The sequence below is a fragment of the Motacilla alba genome, chromosome 1 (genome assembly GCF_015832195.1).
Source record: "Motacilla alba alba isolate MOTALB_02 chromosome 1, Motacilla_alba_V1.0_pri, whole genome shotgun sequence".
Classification (NCBI taxonomy): domain Eukaryota; kingdom Metazoa; phylum Chordata; class Aves; order Passeriformes; family Motacillidae; genus Motacilla; species Motacilla alba.
The window spans coordinates 40,384,921-40,403,197 of NC_052016.1; the positions used below are offsets into that span (position 1 = coordinate 40,384,921).

General features: G+C 41.7%; 1 protein-coding gene across 19 annotated transcripts in view; it reads right to left on the reverse strand.

The window, feature by feature from the left end:
• TENM4 (teneurin transmembrane protein 4) overlaps positions 1-18,277 on the reverse strand; it is a 1,547,018-nt gene that overhangs the window by 585,957 nt on the left and 942,784 nt on the right. For 6 of the 19 annotated variants that reach the window (XM_038158329.1, XM_038158362.1, XM_038158335.1 and 3 more), the window contains exon 1: positions 12,057-12,491. The exons of 6 other annotated variants lie outside the window; for them this stretch is intronic. The gene's annotated coding sequence lies outside the window, so the exon portion shown is untranslated. Of the gene's footprint in view, positions 1-12,056; positions 12,497-18,277 lie in introns of those variants that run through there. 7 more of the 19 variants (XM_038158369.1, XM_038158351.1, XM_038158398.1 and 4 more) reach the window with 5 other exon arrangements.

Below are 18,277 nucleotides of genomic sequence, written 5' to 3' on the forward strand. Positions count from 1 at the left end.
TGCCAGGCTCCTGCATTGTTCCTTAGACAACAACTCCCGCAGCCCTGCAATTGGAGCTCACTGGAGATGACAGCTGAGGAAGAAAAACATTAAATAATTCAAAGCCACTAACATCAAGTCTGATGTAGGTATAAAAATAGTTACAAAACACCACTCTACATGTTTTCATTATAGGAACTTTGACTTACTTGGAAACATCAAGAAAACCTCAAACCTATGCCACTCCCAGCCTCACATGCTCAATTAGTCCAGCAGTGGAAATGACATCCATTTCCAAACCAGCCTTCAATTTTCATGGCCATTTTGTGCTTCTGCACTGGGGGAGCCAGCTCTGTTCCACAGCAGGAGTGAAAAAGCCTGATCCAGAGACCATTAAAACCAACAGGAGCCTTTGAATTAACAGTAATGACTCTTGGATCTGGCCCTGGTTTAAGTTAAAGTGTTGTGGTGCTTTGGGGATTGAAACAAGATGGAATGTGATTGGCTTTTGTTATCTTCAAAAAAAATCTCTGTTGCTGGGAGTGTCCACTTTCAAACACTCAGTCTGCCAAAGCAGGGCACATTTGAAAAAAAAAGACCTTAATGAAATTCCTTAAGAAGGAAACATGATGGCAAGGTGAGGTCCCACATAGTCTGTGTAACATTAACTCCAGGTGTTTTCATTTGAGCAGAGGGAAGGAGAGAGAAACAAGCAGGGGTACTGACATATGAAGAATATATGCCCCCACACATTAGATTAGGCACCTTTACTGGGGCTGGATATCCTGATTTTATTGATTTATGTATTTCATGCACAGCAGAGATGTTACAGACTTTTCAGTTTTCCAGGCTCTGAAATGGAGGGTGGGAAGAAAGAAAACAAAGGAAAAAAAAAAAAATCAGAGTCCTCAGTTCACAGAGCACAACAGAGCACCAGCTGCAGGAATCCAGCTCTAATGAGGAAAAAGGTGGTAGAGGTCCCTCTCTTCCTGGTGTTCCCCCATTTTCTCACCCCCTAAAAGATCCACTTTTATTTCCTAGTATCAGCTTCTGATACACCCTTCTTCTCTGTTACTATCTTCTCAATTAGGTGCTCACTATATCTGATACTCTCTGGAGAAGACATAGGCCAAAATAAATAAATACATAAAATTGAACAAAACATTAATTATGCAGAAGGTATAAAAGAATACAAAACAAAGTGATGCAGGTGTACAATAAAGTTGCTCTCCAGAGCTTGTGATCAGCAGCGTTCAGCACAGAAAGCCACAAACAGATGACATTTTAAAGCATATGGGGGGTATGCAGCGCTGTAAACAATGGTTTGTAGCTTCTAAATGAGTCATTTGTGCATCCCTCCAATCCCAAATAAGATTGTGAACAGCAGCAACAATAATAAGCTATAAAAGCTAAGCCCTAAAGAAAGCCCTGTTCAGGTAGACCCAAGTGCTTGCCATGAAACAGGGCTCTAAGTGACAGGCAGGTGGCTTTGTCTGCTCACACTTTCTTGTGAGATAAAAGTAAAACCAGGAGAGTAGGAAAAGTTTCCAAATCCCAGGTGTCTTTGCAGTGCATCATGAACACAAGAGGGGTTTTAGGATAGAAGGAAGATGGAGGTACAGGGGAAACATGTCAGGCTGTGAGAAGATGATCATTAAGTTGTCCCTTGGTATCAGGATTCTAGTGGTGCAGTGTGGAGGAAGCAAGGGCATAATTTCCTGCTTTTGGGAAGAGCAAACACTGGCTAGAAAGAAGTATAAGAAAAAAAGACTGTTAGATGCTGACAATGAGAAGAAAAAACATTTGAGCAACAGACAACTTCACAGTCAGATGTCACAAAACAGGCAGGCTGGTTGTTCTTACTTTATATAAAGGGTATTTTGTTGGTTATATTTTTGTTCAGATTATCCCCAGGACAAGAATAAAAGTCAAAATGAGAGCCTGTTTCATTTCTGGGCTTTCTGATTCTCTCATGAAGCCTCCAACCATTACAGTACAACCTACTTTCACAGTACTGGGTAACAAGCTGGGTGATAAAAACATCAGATGAAATTCAGTATCAGTAAAAGCAAAATAATGCATAAAGGGGAAAACAGTTCTAACAAAGCATACACAATATGGGCTGTAAATTAACTGGTGCCACACAGAAGGTTGTTTGAGGAATCTCCATGGGATGCCCTCTACAACTACTGGCTCTCTGCTCGTGCCAGTTAAATGCACAGGAAAAATTCTGAGATACATTAGGGAAAAAATAGATGATGAAAAGGGAAAAATCATAGAATCATTTATATTAGAAAAGACCTGTAAGATCACTGAGCCCAGCCATTAACCCAGCACTGCCACTACTAAACCATGTGCCTAAGAATCACATTCCACACACTTACTGAACATTTTCAGCCATGGTGATTCCATCACAGCCTCATTCCCTCAGCAGCCCGTTCCAATGCCGGGTCCCTCTTTCAGTGAAAAAATTTTTTCTAATATCCAATCCAAACTTCCCCTGGTGCCACTTGAGGTCATTTCCTCCTGTCCTGTCACTTGTAACTTGGGAGAAGAGACTGACCCCCACCAGGATACACCCTCCTTTCAGGGAGTTGCAGAAAGCTGAAAGGTCCCCTCAAGCTTCCTTTTCTCACAGCTAAATATAATATGGGAATGTATTTTATAAGGTAACATGCATTTCTGCCTTAATGCTGCATACATTTTGGTTCTACCCCTGTCTAAAATACAGAGCAGAATTAATAAAGACAGAGGAAAAGGAAAAGGCTGAAAAGACTATCAGGAATATGGAAAGACTTGCAGAATAGATAAAGTAGGGTAGGAGTTTTCATCTTAGAACAGAAAAACAAAACAAAGGAGTAGAAGGAATTTATCCTGCTGTGTAACCCACAAAGTAGGAGTCATCTAATGAAATTACCAAATTGAGAGGTTAAAGCAGAAAAAACAGGAAGGCTTATTCACTCATTGCATTACTTCAAATTTTGAAACTTTTTCTTGTGGTGATCACAACTACATGCTGGGTTCAAAAAGAAACCAGCAAATTGTTAGAGCATAACTGCTTCAAGGCCCACTAAGCAGGATGGTTCAAAAGACTGTCCTAAAGATAGAAGATTGTAGTGAAAAAGTGCACTCTTTAACATGAATAAAATTAGACTTCATATCAGTACAATCAAACTGCTGTAAATAGTTGGCAACCTAGGAAAAACTCCTTGGTCATGGGACTAGCCTAAACCCCCATCACTTCCCTGAAGCTGTTTGTACCCCCTTCTTTCTCTCTTGTCCTTGGCAAATGCTTCCACCACATTGACTCAATGTAAGTCACTAAGTCATCAGAAATAAACCAAAACCCCAAGCAAAAGATGGAGCTTGTTTTGTCCTGGGTTGATAAATTAAATTGTAGAATCATAGAATCACAGAATGGGTTGGAAGGCACCTTAAAAATCACCTAGTCCCAGCCCTCTCTGCCATGTGCAGAGACACCTCCCACCAGACCAGGTTGCTCAGAGCCCCATCCAGCCTGGGGGCATCCACAGCTTCTCTGGGTAACTTGTGCCACGGCCTCACTATTGTCACAGGAAAGAGTTTTTTTCCTTATATCTAATCTAAATCTACTCTCTCTTATCTTAAACTGTTACCCCTTGTCCTACCACTACGTGCTCTTGTCAAAAAGGCATAAATCATCAGACATATTCTGAAGGAGTCAAAAGACAGAAGCTGGGGAGGGAGGACATTGGGATGGGAGGAGAGGAGGAGAGCAGGACCCCTCTCCTTCCATGCCAATGGGTCCTGAATTTGGCTGTGATGGGAAACTGCAGCCTGAGGGTCACCTGTGATGATGATAAACAGAGAAAAAAGCTGGCCACATCAAAATGCACTTATCTGTTCTTTCAGTTTTCTGGGTTTCCATTTGGTTTTTTTTCCCCTTGGTTTTTTGGGTTTTGTTTGTTTGTTTGTTTGTTTTGTTTGGTTTTTTTGGGTTTTTTGTTTTTGTTTTTTTTTTTTGGCTCTGGTTTCTGATAACAGTTGCTGTTACAATTTAATGTTGCAATACTAAATAAGAATTTCTCTGTCAGCAGTACACTGAACCTCAGGGTGGGATACATGGGAATTTGTGGGTTTGCTCTGTCAGTGCAAGATCTCCTGAGATTTTTTGGATTTAATTCCATCCTACAAATCCTGCAATGCTGTATCACTTTGATGTGACTTTGTGGGATTCTCATTACTTGTATTCACTTTGGTTTCCAGGAAGCTTGAGATTTCATCCTCTGCTAACATATGCTGAAATGCATGTGTCAGATCTATAATAAATTTCCAATATAAAAAAATCTATAAAACACACAAATATGAAATTAGTTTGTAACACAATCTCCAGTTCCCTGTTTATTAGGGAAAGGTGAAGTTGGTAGTGCTGTCAATTATGCACAGAGTGAGGCAGCTTTAATAATAAAATAGCATTCACAGTTTCTTATAACTATACTAAGCAAATTGTTTGGCCTGAAAATTTCCATGCCAGCTGTCTGCCTCAGGCTGAAGTTTTTTGGAAAATTTCAGTCAAAACAGTTCAGCAGATTCTGAGAACAAGGCTAAGGAAAAATATGTTGTTTTACTAACGTTAAAAAAAAAAAAAAAAAGCCTTTAGCTTTCTTTCTGAAACCTCCTCTGGGATTTTTAGGACTTTAGAGGAAGGACTTGAAATTTGCCTAGGAGAGAACTGTTTTTCCTCTAATGAATTTTGTGCCTGTGTGAATTAAGCCAAGTTTAGACATCTCTGATAAAAACACCGTCGCTACATGCTCCTGGGTGCATTTGTACATATTTGCCAGCTTCCATCACTTACATTTCTACCTGTGTATGACCAAACAAGATGTTTTATGCTATGGGAAGTGCTAGGCCTGCATTCAAGTGTCAGAACTGCAATCAGAGATGCTCTCTGGTTCTTGGCATGATCTCAAGCTAGTAGGAACTGAATGAAGTTGTGATGAGAGACTTGGAGAGCAGGGGTTAGAGGGGTGAAAATAGGATTGTAGAAAGGAACTGGATGAGGCGGGGTATGAGGAGAAGACTAGACTGAGTGGGATGGACTGAGAGATCTGTTTAGCGGAGCAGAGTGCTCTGTTACACTAAGCCATTAACACACAGAGAGTGACCAAAATGAGGCAATGTCACAAAGCTACTATCTCTTGGATGACTCAATAAAACCAAAAGAAATCAACAAAAACTAGGCTAACTGACCAATAATATGATTTAAAAGTATATATTGGAGACCTATAATTGAAGTAAAAAACACAATGAAAGTTGCCTTAATCAAGTGTCTGAATAAAGAAACAGTCATTATTTACAAGACAGTGTTTTACCCAAGCCGGCCTGGAGATGAAGCAATGAGAATGATGAGTAGAAGAGGAGGTTTACAATCCCAGTCTCACCCGCTGCAGTGCTAGGAGCTTTGTACTGACTAAGCAGAGGATTGCAGAATGAGGACAAATGTGTTTCAGATTAAAGTAGCCAAATGATGCCCCAAGACTGTGGGCAATGCTGGGCAAGTCCATTCAACCCAACATTTCATGATTGTGCCAGAGTGTGTGGCAGTGTATGGATGATCATCTTGACAGTTCAGAGGCTGATCTGCTGATCTGTCAAACATCCACAGCGGCAATTAAAAGCTGTGTGAACTTTGCATTGTTTTAGCACCACCATAAGGAAACACCGTAAGTAATCCCTGATCATGGCTCTATCTGCAGCAACACATCGGCCAGTTGGCTCTTGAGATGGTTCTCTGCTTTCTGGAACAAAAATCTGTGCCAAAAGGCTGATCACACCTTAAACCCAGCCGCCCAAAGGGTAATTTTCTAGAAATAGAAACATTTGCTTGTTCCAAACTGACAAGATCTGTGCTGCCCACAACCGAACCACTGAATGCTGTTTGTACCAACAGGCAGAAAGCAAATTCCAATGTCTCTCATGCTCTGTCAGTTTTTCCAACCACTTCCGGCTGTCACTTCTAAAAGCTTTTTGGCTGACCAAACTCTCCCTTCCTATTCTTCTTTATGTTGCAGAGATAAGGATGAAATGGTTTTCAACATCTAAAGACACAAAAACAGCTCAAAAGGAATTAGCAGAATATTGAAAACCTTCCATTATAAAATTTGGGCGTTCAGTTCATTTGTAAGACTGACCCACTTAAGCCCAGATGACCCAGTAGAAGAAATTGTTTATGAATTGCAGGCCTCCAGGACTTAGCTCTTGTGTGAACAGACAGTGCTTGAAGACGCTGCTGCCTCGGAAATGAATCCTGGCTTCTCTTATATTCCACACAGCATGATTTCATAGGATCATAGAATATCCTGAGTTGGAAGGGATCCATAAGGTTCATTGGGTGCAACTCCTATATAGAAAACCGAGATTGATTTTATGAATAGACCCAATATTCCCCAGAAGGAACAGGCCCAGACTGGATCTTTTTAAAACAATTTTAAGATTTACAGTACACATTTTGGAGTTTGAGGGGATGACAACAAAGCCCATGAGCCCTTATTGCATACATTATGCAGGGTTAGACTGAAACAGAAAACCAGGATTTAATCTTCTGTTTGTAACTTTTTACTGTATAACTAATCAATCTCCAGAATTCTTTGAAGGCTCAGTGTGTGCAAACACCTGTGCCGGCAAGTGATACAGCTTCTACTCAGTGCTTAAAAAGAAAACTGCACTGAATAATCACATAAGACCTAAATCAATGGGGAGTGAGACATCTCCTGCTTTCATGTTGGCTGTTGCTGCTGGGGTAGCACATCTGCCACCAGTGCCTAGCAGTGATTACGGCAGTGGAGCAGCATTCTGGACTGCAGTGATTATCCTAGACCACAGCAAATGCTACTTCACTAAAACATGCGGAGATATCGGAGAAATCTCACTGAGCCATCCCCAATTAAATGAACTGATAAATGCAGTTCAGTGAGCTCCTCCACCTAAATCGACCATCAGCAACTTCTCTCTCCTTCTTCCTTCTTCCCCCCACTTAAAAAAAAGAACAAGGATTGTGTCACATCCTAGAAAGCAACTCTGACTTGGAAAAGGAAACTTATCTGTCAGCTCTAATTTGTTTCATAATGCAGTTTTCTTCTTCTTGCTGCCAACACACTGGAAGAACAGAAATCTGTGCCTGCTTTCATGGACATCTTCACATTCAAAAGATCACCTCTGCTGATACCCAGCAGGGCAACATTCGATGAAGTTTGAATCCCCCTACAGCACAAACAGTTTCATTCCAAGCAATTTGGTATAAAGGCAAAAGGATTTTTGTGAGTAAGGCTTAAACTTTCCAAAATTTGAACTTTCTGTAAGAAGTGTTTTTCACTGCACACAGACAAGGAAACGTGCCCTCCTACTCACATTTAAACTCTGTCTCTACAGATGCTCCAGGGAGAGTAGAACAGCTGGCAAAAAAAAAATATACACACACACACACACACACACACATATATATATATATATATATATATATATATATATATATATTTCTAACAAAATTATTTATCTATCAAGGGAAGCAAGGGTGAAACAGCACAGAAGAATGAAAATTGTACATTTATTCCTGACTACTGTAAGACCTATAGCAATGCTACAGCACCACTCCTCATATTAGGCTGACATAATTAAGATATAAATTTCTCTGTGATTGTTTTTCCTTTTAATCTAGAGCAAAGAGGAAATACATGTATATACTTATGCTTTTAAAAAGTGTTATATTATAGGATTTTTTTCTCTGAAACATTGGTCAAGGATCCATGAATACCCAATTCACTGGCAAGTGGTGCTAGTTACTCAGTCAAAGTACCCAGCAATGCCAATTTGTCAGTTCAAAGCAGAAACGCAGTATTTTAGCTTTTAGTTACAATAAGCTATGCTGATGGACCTTGTAACAGGGCAGGTAACAGCCAGTCTTTAAATCTGAATTGACATTGATTTACAGGGTTTCATTTCTTTGAATCAAATCTGAGAGAGAGCGAGTTTCAAGCTACTTCATCTCTCGAAATTACAGCTACACATTTCTTAAACACAAGAGTTTGCTTTAAGAAAAGAAAAAATAAAATCTCAACTGTATACACAGTTAAGATAAAAGGGAGAAGTGATGTTAAAGATATCAAACTAGCAAGGTTTTGTTTATTCATCTTTTTTTAATCCTGCTTTTCCCCTCCATAAATTTTTAAAACCCCCTTGATTTGAAATCCTAATAATAAATATGCCATGCAACATTCCTCCTGTCAAATCTCTCTCTTCATGGTATTACTGCAATATTTGTAACTTTTGATCTGGAAACATCAAGTTACATAAGATCATAGTTCTTCTTCTTGTAAAGATGTGATTCTGTCAAAAAATGAACCATTGAAGCGGGAACTCAACAGAACTGGAAATGACTTTCCCAGGGAAAAGGTAGTTCTGCTTAAGGATCTCAGCTATTTTAAAGTGCAAGAACTCAATGTTTTATTCTCCTGAGCAGAGAAATGGCAAACTACCAGGTTAAAAATAATCAGAGTAGGCTCTTAATTGGAATGGTGTGCATGTTGTAGACAGAATGAAATAACATTTCATTATTATGCACTCCAGGAAACCAATAAAATAAAATAAAATAAAATATTCACTTTGTAAAACAAAAATGACATTTTCCCTTGCCAGCATACTCTCTGCTCACCAAAACAAAAGGAAAGCATCTATTTTAAATGAGTCAAGGAAAATAATTAGACTACATGGACTTAAAATAGCAGAGTCTTCTCAGCCCAATCTCACTCCTTCCTCAGACCCACTGAAATTAGAGAGATGTCTCTCTTTTTCCATCCATGTAGTAAATTAAATCCGGGGGAGGAGGGACTACCTCCCCCCCCACCCTGTGAAAACCAGATGAGCAGTTTTACCCTCATCTCTCAATGATTTTCCCTATCCTTTAAAATTAGAGAAGGCAAATTCTCCCCAGAAAAGCCTTTCTAAACCAGGACCTTTGCTAACAAGAAAAGGAAACTACGAAGTAAACTTCTGCATCTCCTTTTGCCTCTTACCCCTTTCCTTGCTAAAAACCAACCCGAGAACATTTTTCCATATTAATGACCCTCTTTCTTCACTAAAATATGACATTTCTTCTCCAGGTGATACATATAAATAACAGATTAATTGAAAATCTCCCCTTGTGAAGATGTGAACACATTCATGTGTGTATGCATGAGAAAGGAGGGTGAGGCACAGAGGCAGAGTCCCTGCAAAGACATAGTGCATCTCGGAGCAGTGGCAGTAATTCCCAATCTTGGTGATTCTTCTTTGAGGGGGAAAAAGGGGAAAAAAGTGAAACAGGTTGTCTGCAAAGACAGCTCCCCTCCTCCCCTGCCCCATTTGTGTGTACAGACCCCCTTCTAAGGATGGTGGGTGCAGAGCAGCGGCTCTGCTCTCAAGGAAAGTGCAACGCAGGTTACATTTTCAGGTGCCTGGGAAATGCCCGGCCACACACCGAGACCTCACGCTCCCCTCTCTGCTTCCAGACCGGCTGCAAACTAGCACAGAACCTACTTTTCTTTGGCCATGCACTGACTTGGGGATTGCATTCTCAAGGGATCATGGCAGCAATGAATTCTCCTGGCTATAAAGCAGCCCACTCCAGCAAGGAGTGATCCAGCAGCGTGGCAGAGTCTGGGAGCTGGGAATTTTACAAGGACGGGCAGCTCGCAATGGCCACAAACGAGCAAATTCCTACAGCCTTGCAACACTGGCAGAGCCGAGCCAGCTGCTCTGAACTGCAAAACAGTGCAAAAGATGCGTCTTTCTCCTTCCTCCCTTTATGCTCCCCCACACCACACTAAATATATATATATATATACATATATATATACACACTCTCACACACACACACACACACACACACACACACACACACATACTGCTTGTTTTTTCCACCCAAGCCCATAAAAGTGCTACAAGCAGAGGCACTAAGTGGGAGGTGCCTGGCTCTGAAGAGGCCAATGAAATAAATTAAATACAAATCACTGGCTCAGCCCCAGCCTCCCCCAGCTACCAGGGGAGAGGTTGGGGTTCCCGATGGCCAGTCCCCAGCTCCTGCAAGAGCCGGAGTGCGGGTGGCATATGCGGACTGCTGGCATGCTATAGGTGAATGTATGTTAAGCCTTGGGTGTTGCAGGCACATATGGTGCACATGTTGGGAGCAGAGCACTTTCCATAGGAGAGGAGGGGCTACACTACTAGTAAGCAATTTTATTAGGGTCAGCAAAGCCGAAAGAAATGGGATTGGGATAGGCTGGGAGCTGCCAAGTTCCCCTGCCCAGCTCCAGCGCCCCAGAGCAGAGAGCAGCACACTATCAACTTGCCAGGCTACAGAAGAAGTTTACCAATAAAAAGCACACAGACAACTTCATACTTCAAAGATTTGCTCTCATTTTCTCATTTTATGGCCCTCCCTTCACCTGGGACTTTTCTCAAGGAAAAAAAGAAAAGAAAGAAAGAAAAAGATGCAGCTGTTAATTCAAGGTGATGCTTCACTGCAAAAAGTTAAGAAGGAAGATAGGGTTGAGGTGGAGAGACTAATTTTTAGTTTGATTCAGGAGTTTGGTGTATTGGCTTGTTTATTTATTATTTTTAAATCATAAGAAATTGAACTTTCCAGGAAAAACCATGAGCAAATGCATTCAAGATGCAAAAAGGTCTTGCCCATCTATTCAATGAGCATTTAGTAATTTCTGTTTTGGCCATATGAAAAACGTATTTCAGACTCTGTATCCCATAAAAAAGGCAGTGGCATAAATATGGGTTTTTTGGCTGGGTTTTGGTTTTTGGGTTCTTGTTTGTTTGTTTGGTTTGTTTCCTTTTGTTTTTGTTTTCAAATCATGTGCTTACATGGTTGTAACCACCGTGAATTTCTAAGTGTGGTCATGATAAGAAAGTAAATAAATACTGCCTTGTGAATACTTCTAGAGTTTGGGGGGGGGGGGGGGGGCTAATTATTATTTTTTAAAGATTTAGAAATTTCTTTACTACCACTTGTTTTGAAGTAAAATATCCCAGATATTTTACACTATATTTCCAATCAAAACAAATCCCAGGAAATAAATGCCCTTTGGTAGCAGCCTGGTTTCAGGTTCAACAGCCCAAATTTGTATTTGAGAATGCAAATTGCTGAGAATACAAGCAGGAGTCTGAACCATTGCATTTTTTCCAGGCACTCCATCATCTTTTCTCCAACACCACACTATTTGGGCGATCTTTTAATCCTGGCAGGGCATGGCTGGAAGCAGGGCTTTAACATTTAATGCCTAAGAAACAGACTTGTCACTCAACTTGCAGTCAAGCGCATTTCTCTTTTTTTTTTGCTTTTTGTTGGAGGCAAACCCACCTCTCCTTGGAAAATGGGAGACCCCATCCTCACCCCCGATTCTAGCACGGATCCAAATGTAAACATACACACACACACACACACACACACACACACTCCCACCACGCACCACCCTGCAGCAGGACATGAGTGTGGGGGGCTCAGACAGAGCCGAAGGAGCCTTGTGGGCTGACAAATACCAGGGCACTTTTTTCTTATTCTATTTTTTTCTGCTTCCTTTCCTCCCTGCTTTTACTATTACATAAATAACACCGATTGATCTTAAAGCTGCATCCTTGCTCCAGTGCCTCCCAATCTGCACTGCTGCCTTCCCCCAGCACAGCCGCACCGCTCGGGGTGCAGAGGGAAGGGTCGGGGAGGGGGAAGGTTGGATGCGAGAATCCACTCCAAACATACCCTGAAGCAAGGTTTTGGCAGTCTGGGGGTGCCTGATCCCTTCCCGCCCCAGCCCGAAGCTTCCCGCAGCATCTTTGCCTCGCTCCGAATTGCTGCAAACTGTGCGAGGGGAAGGCAGGGAGCTGGGCAGGAGGGAAGGATGGATGCTGGGGAGGGAAAGCCAGGGATTCAGGGAGCTTCTCCCCAGCCCCAGCCTGTGTGCCTGGCTGTTTGGTAGGAACAGGGAAGGGGGAAGGGAAAATTCAAGAAGGGTCTATGGCATAAATACACTTTTCAGAGGAAAAGCGAAGCTTACCATGTCTGCAGCTTCCCCCCCACCGAAATGCCACTTCTGTGTCCAGCGATCCCAAAGTGGAAACTACAGGCAGGCACTGGAGCTCATCTCCGCAGGCAGCTCAGACATACACCGCTGCCACCCCCAAAAATCAAAATCAAAATAAATTTAAAAAAAAAGAAAAATAAAAAGAACAACGACTGGTCCAGCTTCTTTCCTGACAGGAATCGTCCTGGTAGGACTGCCCAAAATAAGCAGCTGCAATCCAAAGGCTTTATTTAAAGCTTCCCCCCTCCTCCTCCCTCTCTCCGTGCCTCGCTCGCTCTCTCCCTCTCGCTGTTACACACAGAGAGAAAGAGAGACACACACAGGTTACATGAATGGGAGGCAGGAGCCGGCGCTGCCGGCTGGAATGACAGGCGCACATGCGGCTGGCGGCTGCCCACCCCAGCGGCGTGGGAACAGCTCGGACACGGCCTGCGGATGCGGGGAGAGCGGCACGGGGTGGGAACGGGCATGGGGTGGCATGCGCATGGACGTGGCAGGGGCATGGGGCCGGGAAGGAGGACACAGACACGGGCACGGCAGGGACGTGGGGCTGAGAAAATACAGGCATGGGCATGGTCACGATCATAGCATAGGCACGGGCCAGGGATGTACACAGGCACGGGCATGGTACGGGCATGGGGAGAACACGGACGTTGTCATGAGACGGGAATAGGCACAGGCATGGGCATGATGCAGTGGTGGCATAGACATGGATCAAGGGAGGACAGAGACATAGGCATGGGTATTGGGAGAAGAGCTCAGGCATGGCATGGGCATAAAACAGATTTAGGCATGCACGTAGGCACGTGTGGCATGGAGAGAGGATGGACGGGGCTATGGGGAGGGGATGGACATGATGTGGACATGGACAGATACAAGGGCATGGTGAGGAGATGTATCAAGTGTGGACATTAGAATGAGAAAGTAATAGGGACAGGAGAGGATGTGCTTGGGTGTGATAGGAGCAGGTTGGTCTTGGGCATGGATTAGGCATGGGGATGGGTTGGAATGGCATTGGCTTTAGCATGAGAATGGAGTGGAGATCAGGATTGAGGCAAGAAGAAAGTGGAGATCTGCCTCAGGTGGTGCCTTCATGTCCTGGCCATGGTGAAACTCCCTCTCTTCTTGGGGTCAGGTGGGCTCAAGTTTCAGCACACGTTGTAAAGAGGAGAAAACCTCTGTTTCTCCTGTGCCTCTAGTTAGGCAGCTTGCATAATGTCTTCCTTTTGGGGTCAGGGGGCATCATCCACAATGGTGGCAGGAGATGACATCGCTATCATTATCAGTTACTATTACTATTTTTTAACTTATTTTACAGAATTGTGCTGTTTGATATTTAAAATCAAATTCTCAGAAAGAAGGCCTGCAAGATTTAAGGTTAGGTCTTCTTGAGGAAGAAGATTAATCCTACCAGTTTCTGCCTTTTATGTATTGGAGGGGGGGGGGATTGGTTTGGTTTCACATGTATTTTAATATTTTTTAACACAAGTAACAAGAATTTATGGCTGTTTAATGCTGCTATTCAACATGCTCTGAAGAAAGAAAGGGTTATGGTGTTGCTAAGTGTCAGGCCCTGCTACTGCTTCACTGCCTGACCTTGGGCATGTCCTCAATAACTTATCCCTGTCAGGCTATATCACCCATTGCCATTTACACTCAGCCTATCATTTTCTCATTCAGCACATAATCACATTTTTCTCTTTCGAGTCCCTCCTCAAAATTTACTCTTACAAAACTTTTCAGCAACACTCTTTACAGGATTTGTGTTGACATCACAAATCTTGGAGTAACACTGGATTCAGCCCTAAAACTGCATTGTAAGAGGAGTGCTGAACATAATGGACTGCAGTACTTCCTGCAGTGCTTTGAGCTACATGGGAATCATCCTCTTCATGGCATACCTTTAAATCAGCCAGGTGCAAGTCTGCTGTGGTCTGCCTTTTTCTTCTGTCCTAAAATTTCTAGCCTTTGTGGAAAGCAAGAGGTAAGATATGGTGTTTTATTTCAAATCCAGAAATCACAGTAAAAAGGCGCACAGCAAACCAGAACATCATCCTAAAACAGCAGAGTCCTCGACATAAAGGTCTGCATTGCAAAACAGCTGCTACTGTTCACTGTTTTTTTCAGACATACATATTAAAAATGAAATATATTTGCATTGGCCTTATTACCTCTGGAATATATTCCACATCAGGAATCTAGACTCTAGACAAAGGTAATTTAGGTCTCCGGAAGGAAAAAGTTTAACTGAGAAATATATATATTGTTAGGAATAGACCTCATCCAAATTCAATGGTAATTGTATAAGCCTTTCAAAAATCATACAGTATGCAAGCTTCCAAAATTTCGGAACAAGAAACATTTCCATTTAAATGCCAAGAAGCAATTTTTCCTCTCTTGTTCAATACTAAATCAGTCACATGGGCAGTTTGCATTTGATTTTAGAAAGGAAATGGAACATCTTCTCTTCCAATTACATATAACTTTTTCTTTTTCTTGTTCTTAGTGCTCTTACAGTTTGCATTACTTTCCTGTGGTTTTGAAACACTTAGTTGATATACCCATTCACCTCAGACATTTTTTTTGTTTTTTGAAACTCAAGTGACATTATTAAGAGAAAATCAGTAAACCCAAGTGGGGAGTAGAATGCTGTTTATTAGAATTCTGGCTGGTGAATTCAAGTTTAACAGGTCAGCACTGTTTGTGTAATTGGCCTTTCTCTGTTAACAGAACTAGACAATAATGCTCCTGGTAAAAAAAACAACAATAGTAATTCAATGGGAAAAAGTGACTTTGCTTAGGAAAATCCTGCTCCTGCTTCAATTCACAGCGAATTACTGTGGTCACAGAATTGTGTTGCATACCAATTGGAGCATATTTTATGAGGATGTACATTCAAAGTATCAGTGTTCATCAGCCTGCCATGTTGCGCCTGTGTCTTGCACCCCAGCAACTTTGCACTTTGCTCCAGTGACTATTGAGCCAAGTTCTCCTCCATGCAGTGTTTGGAAGAGTTTGTAAAGAAGCCACATGTGTGGGACAAGAAGCTAAATGACAAGGCTAATGCACGAGCCTGTTAGACCTTGTGTTAGAGCCAGAGAGCAAGGACAGCAAGTCCTGGAGCTGCCACTCTGATTGGCACCTGGTGCTCCTAATGCCAGCTTGAGTTTCCATGTTGATATTCTCTCCAACAAAACAATGAAAATACATTTTGTAAAGTCCCCATTCACCAAGCAAAAATAGCAACATCTGGTGGTCAAAGGCTTCTTGCTGACCAAGTTCAGCAGCAGTTACTTTGGTGAGCCCTTTGCCTTAGTGGAGACATCTCCTGAGGGGCTGCACTACATGACAGACGCTACTAAAGATTTTAATTTTTTTTCTACATCCAGGAGAATAATCCAGAGGGAAAACCCATGTATTTTAATCAATGGAAGTGAAACCATTTGCCTTTCAGAGAATATAAAATACACACCCCAGGGTTCAATGCTCTTTTCTACTCCTCCAGAAAATTCTTAAGGGGAAATCACTCTTTTCTTGATAAATGTGCAATTCAAATGTGGAAATATGCCATTCTTCATGCTTTCTCAATAGGGTGCAAAATGATTTCTGTAATTAAACCCTTTTTGCCAACACTTCCTGATGAGATTTTTTTTTTTTTAATAGAAGGGGAAAAGTCATGTACAAGAAGGTTTGCAAAACCAGGTCTGGAGTATATGACCTTTAAGCCTCTATTTGAATTAGGTATTTTGCTTAAAAAGTGCATGAGGATGAGGATGAAGAACATGAGTAAGGGCTACAGCTTAAGTTTCCAATCAGGCATTGCTGAAAAAAACATCTGCAGGAGAAAGAAAAATATGGGTACCACTGCTAATATCCGTGTAGCTGTTAGGGCTGGCATTAGCACTGAGATCATGCAGCCCAGTGCTCAACACACTTTAGCAGCCCCAAGTGTGTAACCAAGGTCCGGGTGGGGATCATGCTGAAATGTGTGCTACAGCATCAGTGCTGCACTGGTTCCCATGGTAGCTAGATTGAAGAAATCCAGCTTCTCTGATACATATCAAGCTGTGAGGGGCAGTGTAGACAAAATTGGAGTAAATTAAGAATAGCACCTTTGTGAGCTTATGTAGGTCTTGGACCTGAAGTCCACAACATATTGCTTGTCACCACAGCATGGACTATGTCATATAGAGAGATCAGGAAATGGGACAGAGCTTTTAGCCACCTACACAGTTAAAGGGTGAAACCCCATTCCTGTATGATAGATGGCAGGGCTGAACCAGAGCTGGATGCAGAGCTGAATTCTGAAGTTCCCACTTTGAGTTATGTCTCTCTGACAAAGCTCTTGAACAAGGTGGTGGAGCAGAAATCACTGGTGCTCTTTATCAAAAGCAGGATTTCCCTTCTCTTTCTCTTCACTCCATGAATTCCTGCGGCTTAAATCTGTCTGCTTTTACTAGAGAGATGTCTCCACCACTGGTACCATAAGATTATGTCCGGATTGGGGATGGAGAAATGCTATTACATATTCAATCACAGAATTATTAAGATTGGAAAAGACAACTGTTGACCCAGCACTGTCAAGTCCATCAGTAAACCATGTCCTCAAGTGCCACATCCACAAGTCTTTTGAACATTTCTGAGGATGGCGATTCCCCCACTTCCCTGGGCAGCCTGTTCCCTTATCTGATCACTTTTTAGTGAAGAAACTTTTCCTAATATCTAGCCTAAACCTCCCCTGACACAACTTGACGTCCTTTCCTCTTGTCCTGAAGACTCTTTCCTTTTATTAGCAGATTTTAACAGACTGCTAAAGGCTGGAGAGCATCATTCTATGCTGACTGTGCCTTTTGTAGCATCTCAGTGTATCTTAAGTCTTGAGAAGACCAGAGCTGAGCATCTACCCTCAGTACTAGGTCTTATACCCTTCCTTTCCTTCCTTGCAAAGCACCAATGTCTGTTGTCATACCTGAAAACAAGAGGAGGCATACAATGGAGCTGAGAGTCTGCTCCGACTGCTTACTCAGGAAAAGTTCCCATCAAGTGAATTGGCCATTTGCCGGAGTGAATGTTGCAGGATTCGGCCCATATGCTTCTCAGTTCTTATATTTGCATAGTGCAGAATATGCTTACAGTACAGTGCCAATAAAACAAAACTATAGACAGTTAAGCACAGAAAAACCAAGAGCACAGTTAATACCATTTACAAACAGCAGCTGAGCTCTGCAGCTGACATCCAGGCTTATAGGCCATGCTCTGATGTGGGTAATATGCACAAGACAATTATATATAGGCAATTAGGTGGAAGGTCCTGTAAGCATATAGGCCTGTATTCTCCTTTCCCTAAGCCTATTGCGTTCTTTTTCCCTGTGCATTGTTTATATTTTCATTTTGTAAATATGTCTTTTTTTTTTTTTCTTTTTTTTTAAACTAAGGAAACATTTCAGGAGGCCACTTCCATGGAAGACAATTGTTCTTGAAGTGTTTTGGGATTGTGTAAACATACTGTATATACCATATGAAGTGAACTTCAAATGAGATGCTGGTTTGTTCGGTCTACTGAACTAGAATGTGGTCTCTCTTATCCCCAGAAATTCTAGTGATGTCTTAGGAAGAAAAAAGATCTTCATCAAGAACGTGTAGATCATGTCAAGAATGGTATAAATTGCTCAGAGGACCAAATGACACCTTTTCAAAGACATACTTTCCTCTCTAAAAATCTAAAGCATGCTTTTTTAAATCCAGGGATAGGATAAAATATTTTTCAATTCACAGCACATGATAAAACAGCCATGAACAACTGTGATATAAAACATCTTCAACAATTGACCATAAGTATATTACAAGAAACTCCAAAAAATAATTACCCTGTTACCATACTGTGACTTCACATCCAATTTTGTTCACCTCACTGTACAAAACAGATGGAATAGATGGCTTTTATATTTTTAATAATAATGGAATGTTCAGGATTTGATATAGAAACCTGGCTACCAAGGTAATAGGTACGTATAAGAACCTATTTAGAATAGATGTGTGAACAGGAATTGCCATTAAATTACAATGAAATACTGCAGCATATCAAACAATATCAAATAAAACTTAGAAGGCCAATCTGTAGCCATATTCAAGCTATAACCTCATCATGAAAAAGACTTTTCCTGATTAAATCTTCTGTTTTAGATGCATGTGTG